This window comes from Bos javanicus, chromosome 18, assembly GCF_032452875.1.
Source record: "Bos javanicus breed banteng chromosome 18, ARS-OSU_banteng_1.0, whole genome shotgun sequence".
Classification (NCBI taxonomy): Eukaryota; Metazoa; Chordata; class Mammalia; order Artiodactyla; family Bovidae; genus Bos; species Bos javanicus.
In genome coordinates, this window is record NC_083885.1 from 35909451 (window position 1) to 35930455 (window position 21005).

General features: G+C 51.2%; 1 protein-coding gene across 2 annotated transcripts in view; it reads left to right on the forward strand.

Annotated features, from left to right (window-relative positions):
- Positions 1 to 21005, forward strand: part of PRMT7 (protein arginine methyltransferase 7) — a 116572-nt gene that overhangs the window by 80057 nt on the left and 15510 nt on the right. The window contains exon 25 of one of the 2 annotated variants that reach the window (XM_061387671.1): positions 1 to 21005. This exon is cut by the window's right edge and continues 8564 nt beyond it. The gene's annotated coding sequence lies outside the window, so the exon portion shown is untranslated. The other variant, XM_061387672.1, reaches the window with a different exon arrangement.

Sequence of the window (21005 nt, forward strand, 5' to 3'; positions counted from 1 at the left end):
GACCACGTGGTTCCCAAGACTGCCTCCTTCATGAAAGGAGACGCGCAAAGTCATTCTGTCTGAGACGCCTTATGTTCCTCTCTCATCATGAGGAGCCAAGCTACACTCAGAAGAAAATAGTGACTTGGAGCGAAACATGTAGCCTGAAAGGCCTTTTCCTCTTTCGGAAATGTAAGTAAACATGGCCGGGCCCTGGAGAGATGCCATCTCAGCCACAGGATGGCACTCCACAGGGGCTACCCTTTCATAGTAATACCCCTGGTTCATACCCCCTCCTCGCTGTGTACAATTTGGGGGCTCAAGTGCCCCTCACCTCTGAGAGTGGAGATCCAGTCATCCCTCAGCCCTCAATCCAAGACTTAACAACAGCCAACACAGGTGGAGCCCATGCTTTATGCTGGACATGGGGCCAAGGGGTTCACCTCACTCTGTACTTAACCCTGGTCCCGTCCCAGAAGCCCTCAGCGGTCATGGCTTTAGCCCTTGCTCAGCAGCGGGGCTGGGGTTTCAAGCCCCATGGGTCTAATGCTGGAGCCTGTGCTCTTAGCCCTTCTGCCATTCTTCCCATGGGGCCTGTCTGATGATTCATGTCTTATTCTACACCCAGAGACAATGAGGCGTAAACCAGAATAAAAGGGGGCTATTACGATACCACTATCTGCCGTTTATCTAAATTAGGTAATAAATCACAGAGCCACTTGGAACACTATACACGTCAGCCTCCTGAACATTTAGTTATCACTTAGTGCCATTTGATGGTGCCTATGGTATAATTAACACTTTCATCTAGAAAATATATTTCCGTGAAATGGAAAAGTGAAAGAGAAGATACATTTAACCTGCCCCTCCTCTTCCTTGAAGACTGGGCACAATCCCCTGTCGGTGGTCGACTGGGGTGGCTCAGGCTAGTGAGTGGGCACGCCAGCATTCTCAGCCCTCTCCAGCCCAGATGGTGTCCTGGGAAGGGGGACGGCTGTCGCTGAGGTAGCAGCAGGCCCAGCTGAGCCCCACAGAGCTTGGTGCCCATTCATCAGCCTCAGCAGGATCGGACATCTGCCGCTGGCATTTCCAGATGTTTGCCTTTATCACACGTTGATGCGGCTCAGTGTTTTCATTAAGGGCCTCATCAAAAGCTCTAGCTGGTTGGAAACGTGTATTGTTCATTTTATTTGAGTTCCTTATCATGTTCAAAATGTTCCAGGCGCCATTAGGAGACACAAAAGCCTCAGAAAACACAGTTTCAGGGGGCGGGAGCTCACCGTAGCGTGGAGGAGACACGGCCACCGACATTTACAAACATTTTGCTGAACAGAATCAGCTGTTAGGCATGAGAGTCGCTCAAAGCAGCACAGCAGAGCACGGGGTAGTTGGCGGGGGGAGGGTGGTGGTAGAGACAGGATTTAATGTTCGCCTGCGGGAAATCTTCTAAAATCACACGGGTGTTCCAGTGTTCCAGGCTGTTTGTTCATTAACAGGGTCTTCCGATTACTTCCCAGTGAGGATGGGGTGTGGGGGCCAGATAGGAGGCAGAGGCTTGGTCAGGAAAAGAGGAAAGGGGACACACATTTTGGCTTGAGATTAACCTTTGAGGTACAGGGCCAGGCATATTATAATTAATGCTTAATCATAAATGGAGCTTGGCCGGATGCATTGATTCACACACAGGTTACTAAAGGCATTTAGGGAAAATAGAATGTAGGCAATGAGAACTGTCCTCATCAATTTGTAAAATTCACATCTGAGACAGCATGCTGGAAGTACAGAGAATGCTCCTTATAGGTATAAATTAAAGCCATCTTCCTCAGAAAAGGATAATTTAAATGATCAATAACCTCTTGAAAGAATATCTGGAGGGTATATGCCTTTTAAAAATTGACTTTGTTCATTCTCCGCCTCTTATCAAAAAAGGGTTTTAGAGGCTTATAACAAAAGATATGACAGTGAAGTTATTAAAATAGAAATGGGAAATTAAAACCCAGTCAGAAAAGAGAATACAAAATTTCTAACTACAGCGACTAACCTTCTGTGATCAACCTCTAAATTTAATCCCGAACTCCCTGGAATCCAAGGTGAAGAGGGAAAGCAATCAATTATATAGGTTCAGCTACGTTTAGGACAAAGCATGTCAACTCATGAGTATTTGATTATTTGTGAATTTATAAAAGTAAGAGAGGCAGAGGAAACGTCTGTGAAAATGGGGGGAAAGATTTTTTTTAAATATCTGGAAAAGGAAGGATGGATTTTGAAATTTTGGGGTGAGGAGCAAAGCTTAGGCAACAATGACTGATGCATTAACTAAGATCTGGGTGGGTGAACCTGGGGTGGCTCCGATGCAGTCAGTTTATTGTTGAATAAATCACTTCAGTGGTGAGCGAGCCAAGGTCAGGACCAGGACCCAGGCATTTGGTGTGCCTGGCCTGTCCTTGGGAAGAGGCCGTGTCCTATTTCTCTGTACCAGTGCCTGGTACATCGTGCACATAAAGAACTCAACCATGGCTCTGTTTCTCCCGGGCTGAGAACTCCAGGAGGGCAAGGACGCAGTCCCAACACGCCGGGACGCCTAGTCCTAATAGTGGCTCCTAGTAGCCACTCAGCTGGATGGAGTTGGATGCTAATAGCTCACAAACTAAAAATGGGAAACGTACCATAAAATGCCAACCACTGTTCATGGGAGCAACTTAGTGGGAGCATTTTCCCAACTCTCAGTGGCCGCGGTCAAATCTGCCAGCTTTCGTGGTGGGAACTCCTGGATGGACCTGCCGGGGTGGTGGGGGGCGCGTAGTTATGAAGAGTCGGATGAGTGGGTGCAGTTGTGACATTGGACTTCTTTTTCAAGAGCTCTGTTGTGGCCCTTCTGACAGAATGCTGACTGCAGGGCTCTGCAGGCTGTGTCGGTTCTCCTGTGGCCCTGCCAGCGGGGAGGTGGGGGAGGGACCCTCAGTGACAGCGCTGACCTGTCTCTAGCTGTCTTCCCAGCAGGCTTTAGGGTGAGATTCGAGCAGGCGCCACATTCCACTAGCTAGTTTGCAGCTGCCTTTTATCCTCAGTCACCCAGCAGATTCCTGAGCTGCCCTGAAGAGCCTTTCTGTTTCACCCTTTTCTTTGAGGAGTCCCTCGAGGGCTCATTTTGGCCCTGCAGAGAATGATTTTGCCACAGGGTGGAGCCCTGGGCTCAGACGGGCAGGGTCTCGTGGAGGCCCCTGAGGTCTGGAATGCTGGGGCCGCCACGCGGGAGGCTGTGACGTGGACGTCAAGCCCCCAGGAAGGGGGATGCCTCTGCCAGCAGGACGTGGCCTGTGGCCGGGGTAGGCTGTGTGGGTCCCTGGGGTCCCATACTGGGTGTGTGTTGTGGGGGCAGTTGCGTCTGAAGCGAGGTGCTGGGAGACGGCAGGAGCGCTGGTCTGGGCAGGACAGCAGGGGGCATCTCTGAAGTGGGGATTGGCATAGTTGCTCAGTAACACTGGATCAAGGGGTCCGGAGGGTAAAGGCCTCTCGAAGTCCTGTTGCAGTGTCTGGCTTGGAGCCCAGGCTCCGGTAGCTGTGGTTTACTGTGCTGGTGACCCTCCCCTGGAGGCTGAAGGACCCTCCAGTTCCATCCCTGCAAGTCCTCACTCCCTCGATGGAGGAGACACTGAGGTTATCAGTCACTCAGGGAAGCGTTGTGGCCTGGCTAACCCTGTGTGAGAAGTAGGGCTCTCTGACTGCCCTGCCTGTCCCCTGAGGGCTGCGAACTGAGTGCTGTGAAGGCCCCCAGAGAAGGCTCACAGCACAGAGCTGTACATACAAATGCCCCACAAGGGCTGGCGTTAGTGTTAGAAACCAGGGTTGCTCCGCAGGCATTAGGAAATACAGGGCTCCGGGCGCAGATTTTAGTGTCAGGGTTCCACTGAGAATCATTTTGTCTGTTTCTCTACCACCATGGATGGAAATACTGGAGTAGGTCCTAGATTTTTTGTTTGTTAGTTGCAGAGTTGCCCAGACATGGAAAAGGACGTATAAGCCAGAGGAAGGGCCAGCAAGTCAGTCAGGTGAAATCAACAGTGATGGCGGTACTGGTTGCAAGTGTGGGCCCTGAGTCTGCAGTGGACGGAGAGAGTTTAGGCGGAGTGAGGACTCCTAACAGCTGGACCACGGCATCTGAAATGTGCTGTCAGGAGTTGCTCAGACTCCGCAGCAGATGCTGGGGTTCTGCCCAAGTGAGGATTCCGCCGGCCAGCTTGGCGGCCACTGCGAGAGAGTGGGGGCTGCTCAGCATGAAGGTGTGAAGAGAGACCAGAATGAGAAAACAGCAGGAGGAGACTGTGTGGCTGAACTGGCCTAAGATCTGAATGCCCCTGAGGTCATGGGGCAGGGTGGGGTGGGGGTGGCGCAGGCAGTGTCCAGACAGTGCCAGCGTGTGTGCCATCCCTCGGGTGGCTGTACCTGTGGGGAAGGTCAACCCAGTCCCCCTGCTCCCGGAGGCCTGTCTTCCTGCCAGGACCACCTCAATCCAGTGATCAGAGGCCAGCACACACTCCTTGGGCACTTGGTACTGGGGCGTTGCTGTGGGGTTGGAATGGGGAGCTCCAGTTACAGGGGTCATGCTGCCTGGCCAGGTAGGGGCCAAGAGCTGGGGTCTGAGGGCAATTCCCTGACACCCTTCACCATCCTCTGCCAATGTGACCAGTAAAGTTCAGGATGGAGGCCTGTGGGGCCCAGTCAAGCCCCTGTCTTGACTCCTGGCTTAGTCACCTCTGCCTCCCCTGCAGTCACAAATGGAGGTGTGGGGAGCGATGGGTGAGAGAGGAAGGGGCAGGGTTTGGACTGAGGCTGAACTGATGGCCAGCTGGGCCACCCACAAGAATCAAGGTGGGGTAGGTGGAAGTGACAATGGGTAAAGATCAAAGATGAGGAGGAGGCAGCAGCAGAGGAAGGCACAGCCAACATGCAGAGCATCCTTCTAAAACCAGCTGGGTGACTAAAAGTGAGCCCCAAGCTTTATCTCGACTTCTGACTCTGTGAAATGAAGCTCCCTCCCTGCTCTGTCCTGATAGTACCCACAGGAAGGGGCTCTGATACCCCAGAGACCCAGGGCAGGTGGATGGCCATCAGGAAGTGCAGAGGGTAGGAGTTGGGGGGTAGAAGTGGAAGTGATGTGCAGACCCAAGGAATTCAGGAGTCTGATCACCAGGTTTGGAGACAGGGTGGCTGGGAGACCAGTGTGCCTTGAGTAGGAATGAGGGTGTGCAGGAAGTGTGTTTTGTAACATGATGAATTCAAGAAGGTGACTGGCAACTGCAAAAGTGGCCCTGGACCAAGGAAGCCACAGAGACGGGAGGCTGGTGAGGGTTGGTTGCAACAGAAAGTTTATGAAGAGCCAAGGGGCTTCCCTGCTGGCTCAGATGGTAAACAATCTGCCTCCAGTGCAGGAGACCCTAGATTGGGAAGACCCCCTGGAGAAGGGAATGGTAACCCACTCCAGTATTTGTGCCTGGAGAATTCCATGGACAGAGGAGCCTGGCGGGCTACAGTCCATGGGGTCGCAAAGAGTCAGACAGGACTGAGCGAATTAAGGGGCATTTGCTGAGCAGAGAAACAAGTCAAAGGTAGTGCTGTGGGGAGGACAGTCATCTAGAAGCACTGATGCATCGGGATGCATCGGGATGCATCTAGAGAAGGTGACAGGAGGGAGGAGATGAGGCAGGAGATGGCTGGGAAAGTGCATCCCGTGGAGGCTGGGGCGACAGGGGCAGAGCTGCGCAGGAGAGGAATGGCAGAGGGATGGGGATGGCATGCAGATTACGAGGAATGAGGGGATGGTGAGGACATAGAGGAACATTTTACTGACAGTCAGGGTTCCCCACATAGCACCTCATAGAACCATGAGTCCCCACTAGCCCAATGCCCCAGTGCCATGATACTTGCCATTCCTGGCTGCCAGACACAGCCCTTGGGCATGGGCGGGGAGGAAGTCCACAGCCTGGGTGACAGCCCTCAAGTCCCACAAGTGATCAGACCACCTAACACCAAACATATAAAAGGTCAGGATCAGGACATTCAGCAGATTTCCAGCTACTTGTACCTCCCCAAACATAGCTGTGAATCCAGAAGTAACCAGTCATAATGGCTGCCACTGCCCCCCAATAAGAGGGGAGGACCCTGAAACTCTCACTCAGAGTCAGCTTACTTTTTTTCCAATTCAGGCTATTTTATTTTATTTTTTTTTTTTAAACTTTTGTATTGGAATATAGCAGATTAAAAATGCTGTGATAGTTTCAGGTGAACAGCAAAGGGACTCAGTCATACATACATATGCATCCATTCTCCCCCAAGCCCCTCTCCCATCCAGGCTGCCACGTAACACTGAGCAGAGTTCCATGTGCCATACAGTAGGTCCATGTTGGTTATCCTTTTTAACAGAGTGATTATCCTTTTAATAGCAAAGTGTACATGTCCATTCCAAACTCCCTAACTCTCCTTTCCCTCATCCTTCCCCCACCCCAGAGCTGACTTGCTTTTATATAACACACAGTTCTGATCAACATTGTAACCTGGTTTCAACTTTTTAAAAAAATCAAAATCAAGAGGAAAAAGCACAAGGTAAATGGCAGTGCAAATCTCTAACGTGTGAGATCATGATGGGGAGGGCTTGGCCTGGCCAAGCTCTCAGTTCCCAATGAAGACTGACAGTGTATGATTGCCACATTTTCATAAAGAGGATCTAGAGTTACAAAGACATTGTGGAATAATATTCCATCTCCGTTGCTTAAGAAGGCAGGGCAACTCAAAAAGATACATGTATTATCACCCCAGTGTTCATTGCAGCACTATTTATGATAGCCAGGACATGGAAGGAACATAGATGTCCATCGATGGGGGAATGGATAAAGAAGAAGTGGTACATATACACAATGGAATATTACCCAGCCATAAAAAAGAATGAAAAATGCCATTTGCAGAGATGTGGATGGACAATAGAGATTATCGTACCGAGTGAGGTAAGTCAAACAGAGAAAGACAAATATCATATGATATTACTTAGATGTGGAATCTAAATCTAAAAAAAAGGTACAAGTGAACCTATTTACAGAACAGATACAGAGTCACAGATGTAGAAAATAAACCTATGGTTACCATGGAGGAAGGGAGGGATAAGTTGGAAGATTAGGATTGACATATACACAGTACTGTATATAAAATAGATAACTAATAAGAACCTACTGTATAGCACAGGGAGCTCTACTCAATTCTCTGTAATGACCTATATGGGAAAAGAATCTAAGAAAGAGTGGATATAATTGATTCACTTTGCTATACAGCAGAAACTAACACAGCCTTGCAAATCATCTATACCCCAATAAAAATTAATTTTTTAAAAAAGAAGGCAGGGCAGTGTATGGTACATGTTAGGAAGTGTTTTTAAAAGTTTAGGTTCTTGAGCAGGGAATGAAACCCCATTTACTGAGCATGTACTGTGTATGGTGGTTTAGTCACTAATTCGTGTCCAACTCTTGTGATCCCATGGACGATAGCCCGCCAGGCTTCTCTGTCCATGGGATTTTCCAAGCAAGAATACTGGAGTGGGTTGCCATTTCATTCCACAGAGGATCTTCCCAATCCAGGGATCGAACCTGGGTGTCCAGGCAGATTCTTTACTGACTTGAGTCACCAGGGAAACCTTACTGTATGTTCACCCACCTAAATACCATTACCTCCTAACAATCCTGCAAGTTATTATTCTCTTTACCACTTTATAGAAAAGAAAATGGAGCTGAAGTGATTTGTCCCAGACACACTGCTAATGCTTTTTCCACGTCACCCTTGGCTTCCTGCAGTTTCCTGGCAGGGGCGTGTGTGGAAAGCCTGCTCTCTGACAACAAGTGGGTGCCCTGGGCTGGAGCCCAGGTGATGCCCTCTGGGGCAGTGCTGATGCTGGCACTGCCCCATCAGCTCAATGTGGGGCCCGATGTTCCTGTCTCAGCCTCCACAGCCTTGGAAAGTCTGAGGGGTGGCGGCGGGGGGGACCAGCCCCACTCCTGCCCCTGAATTCGGAACAAAGCCTCCTGCCCCCTCTCCACGGGCAGACCGTAAGCAGCGAGGTGTTTGCAGCTGAAAGACAAATCGCAGCTACGAGAGCCCCGTCATAAGGGGTGGTTTTGTGAACCCCATCCTCCAGGGAAGATCACTACTGAAGGACTCTAATACTGACAGGCTCTGTTTTTCATTCCCTAATCATTCAGAAAAATACATCCATCTCCGTAATCATTGAGGTTTTTCCTGTGTAAAGGTCAAACTATAAAAAGATAAGTGGACTCAGAGAAATCCAGGCTAGTCACGAAAACGTGGCGGTCTATTAAAATGGATCCCCAAAGGGATTTAATCCTCCTTCAGAAACAGCTCATAATAATAATCCCCTCTTTACTCTCCCCGATGTGTGTTAAGTTTCTGTTTTTAAGTTCAAGGACATGCAAGTGACTGAATTGGTGGAGCCTGGGCCGTGCAGACCGGGGTCCTAGCTGAGAATCTCTGACCAGCCATTCCACACCAGAAGCCTGGAGTGAGTACCCTCACCCCTTGAACCTCATTTCCCTCACCTGCAGAATGGGGAAGAGCCCCGGTCTCGGTGCTATCCTTAGGGGCCTGGGTGCTGCCTGGCAAGGTGCAGGCCTGTGGGCCTTTGAGAACCTTCCCACTAGCCCGTCCACACTCTCCACCTGAGAGGCAGATAAGTGTGTCCTGGCTTGGCTTGCTGGCAGTATGGAGGGTGCTTCTGGACCACGGCCTGGCCCGGAGACAGATCCCCTGCTCTGGCCTTCTTCCCCGCCTCTGGCCCCCCAGACGTTCCCAGACTCTGATGGGCTCTGCCAAATGGACTTGGGTGACCTGTGAAGGCCTTGCAGCTAGAAGATAAACAAGTATCTGCGAGATCCCCATCACGAGGACATTTTAAAGGGCACTTGGTAATTTAACTGCTTTTGTGAAGCTGAGCAAGTGTTGGGGGAATGATAGAGTATCTTGAAAATTCAGCCTGGACAGGAAAATCCTGGCTTTCCTCTTTATTAAAAACTTGGAGAAGATCTTTAAGGGTGTTTTTTGGGAAGATAAGGAACAGCTGTGTCCCCTGTTTATTAAGTCAAGGCCCCATCTCTGGTCAATTTTGTGCAGCCCTGCTCATGAAATAGGCCCAGCCTGGTCTCTCCCGCACTAGCACCCTGACTGATGGCATCTAGGAGATGGCAGTCAGCTTTCCTGGTGGCAGACCCTCCAAGACGTGGGAGGCTCCCACATATAGGAGCTGACTTTTGTTTCTTGATTTGTGTCCAAGTAACCCAGGTGGTGCGGTAGTAGAGAACCCGCCTGCCAATGCAGGAGACGTAGGAGATGTGGGTTCAATTCCTGGGTTGGGAAAAAGATCCCCCTGGAGGAGGGCATGGCAACCCACTCCAGTATGCTTGCCTGGGAAATCCCATGGATAGAGGAGACTGGCGGGCTACAGTCCATGGGGTTGCAAAGAGCTGGACATGACAGAGCACACTCAGAGAAACAGAAGAAACAGTATGGGCCGAAATCTTCAGGGGAGAGTGCTGGCTCTCGGCTCCAGCCAACTGGGGTGTGGCAGGAGACGAGGCTGGCCACAGCCAGATCCCACAGCCATCAGCTGGAGAGAGTGGCATGTCTCCTTTGTGCTCTACAAAGGTCACACGGGCTGCGGGAGGGGAAGGGCTCAGAGAAAGGAGGACCCGGTCGCCTCAGTCACCCGGGGACATGGTGGCAGGGGAAGCAGAGATGATGAATCTGGAGAGCTGGTGGGGTGGTGTGACATGGAGGGCAAGGGACAGATGGGCCTGGGAGGAGGCCTGGCCACTTGCACAGATGTGAGGGCTCAGCATGGGATGAGCGCGAGGGGAGAGGTATGGATGTGGGTGTTTACGGTGAGTCAGTCATGCAGGTTGAGGTGCCTGAGGGTTATCCAGGTGACTGAGGTGCCGTGGAACACAGACGTGCACAGTAAGGGAGAGAGTCAAGAGAGAGGTGGAAAAGTGGATGAGGCCGGCTCACAGGTGGCCAGTAACTGAAGCCAAAGAGTGGACGAGATCTCCCAGGGAAGGTATAGGGTGAGGCCTAAAGAGGGCCAGGACAAGCTCCAGGAATGACGGACATTCAAGCTTAAGGAAACAGACTCCACGGAGGAACCTAAGGAGTGGAAAGAAGGGTGACTGGGAGAGTGTGGTGTCCAGGGACCCCCGAGATGAGAGTCTGCAGGGGTCAGGGCCGTGGAGAGGGTTGCCTTAGAGACTGGGCTCCTGGTTGGGTTAACCTGTGGGTGATTGAGGTGGATTTGGCTCAGCCAGCAATGCTAAGGTTCATGCTGTGGTTTCAGCTAGCTCTGCAGATGGTCTGTTTTCCTGGAGAGAAGATTCAAGGTGGGCTCCTTGGGAGTTTCCAGGAGATCTGTCAATGGAAACTTTATTCCACATCTTAAATTATCTCCCTGACAGGATCTTTTTAATTTAGATTAAAATGTAACCAGGGCTACTGTGTTTATATTATTTTAACCTGACAAAAAATGTTTATAGCAAATGCTTATATTAAACATTAACATGAGAATATTTTACTGTCCTTTAGGCTCTTCAATGAAGAGCCTAATTTTAAAAGATCTGCAAATTACATGTGTAATTTGTAGGCTCTCAGAGAGAATCTACCTCTTCAGCTTTATTTCAGGTCACCAGGGACCTGTCTTAGGCCATTAGGTATTTAATGTGACACACTCTGCTTTGCAAAGTAAAAGAGAAAGGGCTGTTTTTGGCTCGGATACAGCAGCTTTGCCCCCAGATGTGTCCAACAGCCCGATTTAGTATTAAAGCTCTGAAATGATTGATTATCCATTAGGGCAGCTATTTAAAGAGTTCATTGAATCGGCTTCAAACCAACAACAGCTGCGCCGCAAGGGCAGCTAGGCGAGGCCGGGTAGAACCAAGTGGAACCTGAATGGAGCTGTGGATTCTGCCTTCCGCGGGGCTCCGAGAGCAGACCTCCATCAAGACAAGTTCCAGGTTGCTGTAGCCTTCTTGCCTGGTGATCAGGCAGGTGCCAGCCACTGCCTGCCGGACCGCAATCAGGGAGGACTCCTCGCTGGGAAGGAAAACTGTCACGGGCACGGCTCAGAGCTGAACTCTTCTCTTGCTCTGCCTTGCTCCTCCCCGCCCTCATCTCTCCCTTATGTCCTGCCAGGCCCTTCTCATCTACCCCTCCCTGGGGCCTCGGACCCTCAGCTGTCCTAGGCCTACACTCCCGCCACACTCTTGCCTCCCCAAATCATTGCAGCCGCCCCAGCAGGGTTTGCCCCTAATCCCTCCTGACTCTCTCAGGCAGCACGGCACCAGCAAACTGCAAAGCCTCAGGCCATTGTTGTCTTCTCCCAACCCTGGCAGGTTTCCTCTCACCGGCACCACCCAACTCACCCTGCCTCCTCCTCGTATGCTTAGCAAATAGTTTACCTTGGCAAGTTCACCAGGAAGCAATAATACTGCTAAAGGCGGGTGCTTGATGGACCTTTACTTTTTGAAGTTGCGTATGTGTAGGTAGGTGTACCTTTGGTGGGTGTTAAGCAGTTTCCAGGCTGAAGTTAATGGCTGCCCACATAACCCTAGCAGCCCCGGGGCTCCAGCACTGTCTGCTTGGTGTGTCAGAGCACAGGCAATGCTATATTCCCGAGACGCCTTGGCTGGTCCCAGGGTCCGCTCTGTCCAAGCCCAGGCAAGAGGCCTGTGTCCTTGGAGGATGTGTCAGTGCCCCCCAAGAGCTTTGTGGTGGGAGAGCTCCCTACGGAGTGCTGGGGCACTAGTCACGAAGGCTGTACCCAGGAGCTCTGTGCAGTGGCTGCTGTGGGGTCTGCCTAGCCCAAGTCTTCAGGGTTGGCACCACCATCCCCTAGATGGAGCTGTGACTGTCTCACAGCCACGTCCCTTCCTGGAATTGCCCTCGGGGGAGGTGACCTACATCTCTCAAGGTTAAGCCCCGTCCCAGAGGTTGGCCTGTGGCCATGACCAGCTGAGGGGGAGGAGGCTCCAAGCCCAGGCCCTTAGACCACTGTTTGGGACAATTCTGAGGGGCCATCTCAGCTCCTGAGTTCCTGGAGAACTGTTGAGATCTCAGGTACAACGGCAGTCAGGCTTAGTTTCTCCCTCTGCTCAGTCCTGCCTTTTTTTCTTCCTTGCACTCACTGTCAAGTCTGCACACAACTCGGGGAACCCAGTCTAAGAGAGCTGTCGTGGCTGAGCTCAGGGAGAGGCAGGGCTGACCCAGCATGCACCCCCCACCCCAAACTCTCAATCCAGAGCCACCTGCCTGGCCATGCTGTGTCAGGGCTGCTGAAGTATCTCAGGTGTTCTGTTCTTACACTCAAGCCTTCCTAAGAGGTTACTTGGGAGATACATGGGTTTGGACAGTTGGAAAAAATTGTGCTGCTTTGGGCCCTTGGTCTGGGTTTAAAAAAAAAAAAAATTTATTTAGGCTGTGCTGGTTCTTTGTTGCTGTGCTAAGCTTTTCTCTAGTTGCAGGGAGCAAGGGCTACTCTCTAATTGCTGGTGTGCAGGCTTCTCATTGCAGTGGCTTCTCTTGTTGAGGAGCACGGGCTCCAGGGTGCCGGGCTTCCGTAATTGGAGCTCACGGACTCAGTAGTTGGGGTTCCTAGGCTCTACAGCACAGGCTCTATAGTTGTGGCTCATGGCCTTAGTTGCTCTGAGGCATGTGAGATCTTCCCACACCAGGGATCGAACCCGAGATTCTTTACCACTGAGCCACCAGGGAAGACCTAGTCTGTCTTTGATTTGTAGCTATGCCACCAACACCAACAACTGGGCTCATGATCGGGCTTTCTCTGCTTTGGCTGCAGGAAGCTTGGAGCCCATTCCGTGTGTTGCAAGACACCCTGGTACCTTCTGAGTTCCCTTAACACACCTTCCTCAGTATTGTTATTTGGGTTGCTTTGCCGTATCATGCAACTCTCAGAGTTGCCTTCATGTCTGTTTGGAACGAGGTCGGTATAAACGAGTAAGCACATACATACAGCATTAAGGCTGTGTTGTCAGACAGACCTGGCTGCTGGTTATCAGGTAGGACATTTGCCAAGTCACAACTTCTCTGAACCAGTTTCTTCAGCCAGAGAGTGGGCCTGATGCCTGCATCACTAGATTATTTTGAAGATACATACAGTAAACACATGGCTAATGCATATCAAGTGCTCAATAAATGGAAGACGTTAATAACACTTTTTAAATGAAATTGTGTTGCTCTCGCAAACCTGTCCTTCCAGGTAGTCTGATCTCCTTCATTACTCCCTGTCACATGCTGGCTGTTAACCAAGATACATTCCTGGGCCCTTGAGTTTATACTTTCTTGTGGAAGAAGGATGCCCACCCAGACATCCACAGCTCCCAGCAGACTGTGTGGACCAGTAGCAGGGCCAGTGGAGATGTTCACAGATTGTTTATCCAGGCAGGTGGATACACAATTAAAACACTCATGATATAAATGAGCACATACTTGACTGGAGAAAAACTAGAACCTCTTCATGTAAACTGAACCTTCAGAAAATGAAAAAAAAAACATTGTAGATGAGAGATTGGTGATGAGTAATTTAACCAAGACGATGTAAATCTAGGCTTTTGAATACTTTAAATATAACAGCTTGATATAAAAAGAATTGCACTAAATTTTTTAAAGCTGAGATCTTCCCTCGGGTGAGAGACTCACTTTCCTGCAGAGACACGTTCCCCAAAAGGCAAGTGGAAAAGGCGAAGAATAACATCCCCACCGCATTCCCCTCCCCCAGCCAGCTTAGGAGGGTTTCTAAGCATTTTGTAGTCTGCCCTCACTCCCCGCGTGCCACTCAATCACCTTGCAAACCAGTTTGGAACCTGTATTGGAACAGAAAAGCCCATTTCAAGAGGGTGGTGGCTTGGGAAAATCTTTTATTTGTCCCTAAGGTCAACAGGTCCCTGACTCTTCCCCTCATAAAAGCCACATGGACCTGACCCTTGCCCTGGAGCTCATCCGCAACTGGGTGTGAAACTAGAGATGCTAGTTTTTCTTGGGGGTGAGGTCTATGGAGCAGGAACCGCCCGCAGGCAGGTCTAGGACAGGTCTCATGGGTGCATCCTCTTAGGGAGGACACGGGGATGGTGTGAGGGCAGGATGCTGAGGATGGGGCTCAAGGGCAGGATGGAGAGCAGGTGGAGGAAGCCCCGGTTGGTCTTTTTGTAGGAGCGGGCCTCAGGAAGAGGGAGAGGATCAAAGAAGTAGAGGGAGGCTGGGGCCCAGCAAGTACCTGGTGGGGCATTTACTCCTGGAAGGGTGAGGGGTAGCAGGCCACACCCCTGAGGCTGGCTTGAGAGGGGCCAGGTGAATCTGGGAGGAACTGCTGCTGAGCTGCTATGGCCACTAGTGAGAGGGGGAGAGGCTGAGGGTTGACGACCCTTCAGGTCAGGCTTTAAGAGCCTTCCTTTCTGGGATCAGTCAGCGCAGAGGGACAGTTGATGCCTGGGGAACCAGGGACGTCCTCCTCTATCACACAGGCAGCCCCTTGTCTGTCCCCCTCAGTGCACAGCCTAAGGAAGCAGGTGGGGCAGGGCTCCATTTTCAGTCTCTTTTAGCATCTATTGACTTTTTTTCTTAAAAACCTGTTACCTACACATTTCCTTGCACCTCCAGAATTTTGATGAGTGAGAAAACCCACATACTTCACCTCCATCTCAATAAGTTTCTTCCCTTCCCATGGCAGATAGAGGGTCGGAGATGACCAGGGACCCTCCCCGGTGCTTGACATAGCAGATGCCTCAGAGTCCAGTTTCCAAGCACTGGCTGGTGCATTTACCCCGAGTAATGATGATGGTGATGGTGGTGGTGGTGATGAAGCACACAGCCTTATTCCTCAAACAAGGATAATGACAACAATGATAAAGGCAGCAGCAGAGCGTCAAAGAGAGAACAGACTTTGGAGTCAGACCGCCTGGGTCCGAAGGCCAGCTCCACCTCTCACTGGCCGTGGGAAACTGGAGGTCGCTTGACTTCTTTGTGCCAGGCTCCCTCATCTATAAAATGGGGCTCAGTGCCTAATTATGGGGTGTGTTTAGATGGGTGCCTGACATGTGCTAGCATTCTTACCAGCTATGGCTCTTCTTATTTTATTGATATCATTGCTGTAGGCACGAGGCCTTTTCATGTACTATATCATTTGAATCTCACAATCCTATAAGGGAGAAGATATTATTATTATTATCATCACTCCTTATAGATGAGGAAACTGAGGCTCAGAGAGGTTGATGGACTTGCCCAAAGATACTCAGCCTGGTACGGAGCTGGTCTCACCCTTGCAAAGCTGTACAGCCTGGTTACTGGAATGATAAGTGGCGCTTCATCGTGATCCCCGCCCAGCCGGATAGGAGGTTCTACTGCTTCTACTTAATGCATGGAGATAACGGCCAGGTGAGTTAAGCAGCGCCCACACAAGCCTGCCTCCCCTGGCTGAGCTGCTTTTGAGCCAGCTGATCAGGACCGCTCTTCAGAATCACAATTTAACTGCTCTGCTGCGTCCATTGTTCTGTGCATGGAGGCAGCTGCCCCCCTGGCCATCCCACTTGGCGCTGCGGCAGTGATTAATAAGGACATTCTGCATTCACGGGAGGCCTCTCAGCCAAGGCCTCCGAGTACTTTGCAAGCATTAATTAAGCTTCATGGCTGCGGCTCAGGTACGTGGGGGCCCTGGATTCACTCTCCATGTCTTTAGCTGATGCAAGAAGACACCAAGTCTCTCCCCTAGCAAGCCCTGGCCTTCAGCCTGGCCAGGCCCCAGTGGGCATTCCTCATCCCTGGGGTTTGACCAGAATCATTTGCAGAGAAAAGACTTCCGCTTGTTCTTCCAGACTTCAGAATAATAGCCAGTACTTAGAAGCCATTTCCCATTTGAGTTAGGTCCAGGCCAAGAGCTCCCTGGCTGGGCACTACCTGGTGCCCACTCCCTGGCCCATCTCAGTTAATGGGGAGCCAATGTAGCCCACAGCTGGCACCTTCCAGCGTATTGAAACCCACTGTGCTGTACATGGGCCTTCGGGTCAGGCCTGGCCCTGCACCACCTCTGCAGTGTCCCCCACCCTTCACTCCTGGTTCTACCCTCAGATGTCTGCCGCTTGCCTACTGTGGCTCTGACATCTGGAGCCAGTGGGGAGGTGGGAAGAGACCACATAACTCAGGGTAGAAAGCTTGGGCTTCTACTCAAGGATGTGGGGGAACCACAAAAGGGATGGGCAGGGTCAGATTTATGCTTTGAGATGACAGTTCAGGGAGATGTGTGGGAGGTGAGGGAGGGGGAGGCCAGAGGTCGTGGGGCCAAGAGGAGGCCGGGGTGATGAGCCAGGGGAGCAGGGATGGGACTCTAGTGGGCCGTGTCAGTGGAGGGAAGGAGCTTGAGAGGCGTTTAGAGAGGAGATTTTTAACTTTTTATTTTATAATGGAGTATAGCCAATTAACAGTGACAGTTTCAGGGGGACAGCAGAAAGACTCAGCCATACATATACATGTATCCATTGTCCTCCAGACTCCCTTCCCATCCAGGCTACCACATAACATTGAACAGAGTTCCCTGTGCTTTATAGTAGGTCCCTGTTGGTTATCCATTTTAAATATAGCAGTGTATACATTTCGATAGAGAGGAGATTGACAGGACTTCGTGACTACCTGGAGGCAGCATGAGAAAGGAGGAGGATCCCTAGACGCCCCTCTGGCTATCAGATCCATTCCACTGGGCAGTTTTGCCCTCCGTGTCCAGCACTGGGCTCAGGGAACTTGTGACCAACTTGGCATTGTTAGTGCAGATGGGCTCCCCCAGCTTCCCCAGTGAAGTCATGTCAGAGGGAGCAACCAGACCCAAACCCCTTGCTGTCCCCTCCCATCTCCCAGGCACCATCCTTTCTGGCTTGGCCAGGGATTGAGGCCCAGTACTGAGCACTCATCCTTCACTCCTGGGCTGTGGACATGCCAGGCCACCCCTGAATTGACTCACGTGAGTCTGGGGGTGGGCATTTGTTCCCCACTTGGCTGATGAAACCAAGGCTGATGAAACCAAGAGGTTAAGTGACCTGCCTACCTGGGCTGAGTGGTGGCCCCTGAAAGGTGTTCATGCCCTCATCCCTGAAACCTGTGACTGCGTTACTTTACCTGGTAGAGGGAACTCTGCAGATGTGATTAAGTCAAGGATTTTCACCTGGAGAGATTACCCTGCATTATCTGGGGGGCCCGATGTAATTACAATGATCCTTGTAAGAGGAAGTGGTAACGCCAAAGGTGGCAGAAGGAGACAGGCAGAGAAAAGCAGAAGTGATGTACTTTAAAGATGGAGGAGGGCACCATCAGCCAAGGAATATAGGCAGTCCCTAGAAGTTAGAAAAAGCAAGGAAATGGATTCTCCCCTGGAGCTTCCAGAAGGAGCGGCAAACAGCTGACACTGATTTGAGCCCAGAGAAGCTTATTTCAGGCTTCTGACCTCTGAAACTGTGAGATAATAAATTCCTCAGCATCGTCCAAGTACATCAGAAGTTCCCAGTAGGAGGTATCGTTTAATCTGGGCAAGAGAAGAGGTTTGTTTGGATTCTGCTCAGGCCGACACAAAATCACAATCAGCCTCTTTCCTTGCCCAGAACGGGGGAAGCCACGGGTGCCAGGCCTGGCCCTGGGCAAGACAGAGGGATGAGCCCCCTGGAAATAGGCCGGAAGAGTGTGGGCGACAGAAGATAGGAAGGTATTTGGAGGAGGAAAACAAGAATTTCGCCATTGTCACAGAAGTATGAGCCCCAGTGGCTTGAAGTGCCCGGCAAGGCAAGAAGCAGTGGGGAGGAGTTCCGGTTGCTACTGGGGGTCTCTGCCATAGGTGGATGATGCCAAGGATCTGCAGAGAAAGGGGTGGGGGCAACATCCCCTGAGGCACAGATCTGAGATGAAGGCAGATTCCTTCCCCTCAGTTTAACCTCCAGGGAGAGAAGAGTGAATCTCTGCCTCCTGTGGACTAATCTGCCACAGAGAGGGAGGCAGAGGTAGGAGTGCCTGGGTGGAGCCACACTGGTTCTTCATCAAAATGAGGGGGTTACAGTTAGGATTTCTGAGGCCCCTTTCCAGCTTAAAGTGTCAAATTCTCTTTGACAAAGAAGTTTCTTTTACCATTGTACATATATGTGGACCTGCCCTGGTTTATAGGGCTTTGGTTATGATTAATCACATTCACACTGTCCTGGGGTGGGGGGCAGTTCGTGGTTGTTTGCAAAGTTAAGAGTTCATTGATCACAGCCTCTGAGGCTGGAACTGGTATTGTCCCATCTTGCAGTTGAGGAAACTGAGGCTCAGAGAGGTGATGTGTTTGGGTGAAGTTAGTTGTCAGAGCCAGGATTTTTTTTTTTAATTTATTCAGGCATTGGTTGCAGCATTCAGGATCTTTAGCTGTGGCATGTGAGATCTAGTTCCCTGAGCAGGGATTGAGCCTGGGCCCCCTGCACTGGGAGTGTGGAGTCTTAGCCACTGGACCCCCATGGAAGTCCTCAGAACCAGAATCTTGACTGAGCTTTTCTGGCCTCTTTATGACACAGCAGGGAGCTTGAAGAACATCCTGTTCAGGCCTGCTCTGTGACCATACCTGGCAGGGCTCCAAACTTGTCCTGGGATACCTCTGCTTCAGGCCTGGACGGGGGGCCTTGGCCCACCCCACTGTTTACCTGCTATCAGATATTTCTGAGCTTGGCCCTGTTCCAGGCCTTGGGGAGCCCTAAGCATGAAGGAACAGGCTGACAGATGCAGCAAGTCATGGAAGCTGGCGTGGGCGGCCCTGGAGCCCAGCAGGGCCTGAGTGGGGGCTGCTGTTCAGCAGCGTTGGAAAGACGGACCATTCAGAGGCCTCAGTAGAGGGTGGGGCAGCCCACACTGGGGTGGACGTGGCCAAAAGCGTGAGGGTAAGAGGTCGAGGTGACCAGGGACTGGGGAGCACTCCTGCTTAAAGGGAGGCAAGCCCTCCCTGCACAAAGTCAGATGATCTGGTTCCACCTTCTCCAGATGTTGCCTTCCTTACTTGCCCTTCCCTTTGCTCCATCAGAGGAAACCCCTGCAGAGCCCTGGCTTCACCCTTCAGGGATTCAGGTGTGGGTTTGAGGTGGTGGGGAGATGCTGGGCCAGCACACACAGAAGCACGGCAGGTTGGTGCCCAGGGCCAGGGGGTGATCACCGCCCTCCCGTCCTGCCACAGGGACAGCTGTCTCCTCTGATCCTTTTCTTTGGCTGGGAGCGCTGCCATGTCCTTATACCACTAGAGTGGCTCTGTGTGTACACGACATAATATCACTGTCCTGCAGGTGCTGTCTGGGGGTTTTGGATCTTGCACCTTCCCTCAGGGCATCAGCCCTGCTCTACTCCCACTTTGCTCGCCCTTCCAGGTGGTGTCATGGGGGCTGCAGGGGAGTAGGCCTCTCTGGAGACCCTTGTAAGTCCTGGACACTACGTGGAGAGCATTGGTGGTGGGTGCCAGGGGTGTGTGGCATCATGGAAGTCGGGTTGGACCCAAGTGTGCCATGACTGGTAAAGTAACTTCACTTCTGAACCCCAGTTCTCTCGTCTATAAGATGGTTAAGAGGAAGAAATGAGAAAATTCTTATAGAATGTTTTAGCACTGTTCCAGGCACCCAAAAGCTCAATAGATGCTATGTAGTTCCCCTGCAAAACTGTGGCCCTGGTGACTATTGTAAACCAGAAGAGATCCTTAAAAAAAACAGTCCCCAATAAAGGGTACAGAAATCTCACAAGACAGGGTGGAAGAGAGGCCTGGGCCTCAGTCGATAGAATGCTGTCCATCATGGCATACCACCCCCACATCATCTGACAATAATAGGCTTAGAAGGGCCAGAATCAGAAACTCTGGCTTTACACTCTTGGTTGTAGATTCTCAGCACACAGAACAAAAAGATAATCCTCATGGATGTCACTAGAAGTGGCCTGCAGTCAAGGCTGGAACTGATGAGGAGGACCTCCTCTATTGAAAAGAAGTAGAATGCTTTGTGTATGGATGTGAGAGTTGGACCATGAAGAAGGCTGAGCACCAAAGAATTGATGCTTTCAGACTGTGGTGCTGGAGAAGACTCTTCAAAGTCCCTTGGACTGCAAGAAGATCAAACCAGCCAATCCTAAAAGAAATCAATCCTGAATATTCATTGGAAGGACTGATGCTGAAGCTGAAGCTTCAGTACTTTGGCCACCTGATGCAAAGAGCTGACTCATTGGAAAAGACCCTGATGCTGGGAAAGATTGAGGGCAGGAGGAGAAGGGGGTGACAGAGGATGAGATGGTTGGATGGCATCACCAACTCAATGGGCATGAGTTTGAGCAAACTCTGGGATATAGTGAAAGATGGAAGCCTGGAGTGCTGCAGCCAGTGGGGTCACAGAGTCGTACACTACTTAGCAACTGAACAGCAACAACACTGATGCTTGGGGCAGATGTAGTATAGGCAGGAGCCCTGCAGGCCAAGAGGGTCTCTTCCAGCCACAAGGTTCAAAGAGTCTATGTGAAGAGTCAGTGGCTGGGTTTCCCTCAGTGGGGAGGGACAGGGACCAGCTTCCTCATCTCCCCAAGAGAACCTTTGGATCTGGGGGACATGGCAGGAATGAGAGGAAACTCAGCTGGATGCCAGGGGGACAAAGGGAGGCCCCTAAAGAGCCAGAGATCTGGCCACTGGAGCAGATCTAGGATGGGAAGAAGGCATAACAAAAGTCTGGGTGGACAGAGGCAAGAAGCTGGAGGCCCTGTGGGAAGCAGCAGATCCTAAGCTCTTTGGATTGTTGGAGCTGTGAGAAGACTTCCTCTATGCTGGGAGGCTGGTGGATACTAAACAAGATGTTTGGACCAGGCCCACCCCCGGCTAGTGCCCAGTGGCAGGGATTTGGAGAACAGGCAGCCCTGCTGAGTGAGGGCAATGCACACGACCCAGAAGCGACGCA